Source organism: Mastomys coucha, unplaced genomic scaffold, assembly GCF_008632895.1.
Source record: "Mastomys coucha isolate ucsf_1 unplaced genomic scaffold, UCSF_Mcou_1 pScaffold21, whole genome shotgun sequence".
NCBI lineage: Eukaryota > Metazoa > Chordata > Mammalia > Rodentia > Muridae > Mastomys > Mastomys coucha.
Genome location: NW_022196904.1, coordinates 142,188,222 through 142,188,791, shown reverse-complemented (window position 1 = coordinate 142,188,791; position 570 = coordinate 142,188,222).

Sequence of the window (570 nt, the reverse complement as noted above, 5' to 3'; positions counted from 1 at the left end):
CCTTCAAAAATGTTTTTATATATCTCATTCTATTTTTTTAACCTTTTCCTAGTTTGGAAATATATACTTAGAAAAAAATGTGTAGACTGTATAGTTACTATCTAGAAAGGAAAATCCAACATTCATACTGGAGTAGAGATACTTGCAGTATTAGAAGCTCCTGTGAAGTTCTCCCTTCATAAGCTTATCCTTCCCAGAATGCTATTGTCCTGAATTATCACTTCATTGCCAGTGTTTTCACTTGTAAGTGTAAGTTGGCATCATGTGATTATTGAAGTCTGCATCCTTCTGTTTAAAACCCCAAAGTTGAGGGCTGGTCAGATGGCTCAGTAGGTAAGAGCACTGACCGCTCTTCCGAAGATCCTGAGTTCGGATCCCAGCAACCACATGGTGGCTCACAACCACCCCTCATGAGATCTGATGCCCTCTTCTGGTGCGTCTGAAGACAGCTACAGTGTATTACGCCACAGAGCAAGCAGGGCCAGAGCGAGCCGGGCAGCAAAGGTTCTGAGTTCAATTCCCAGCAGCCACACATGTGATGACTCACAGCCATCTGTACAGCTACAGTGT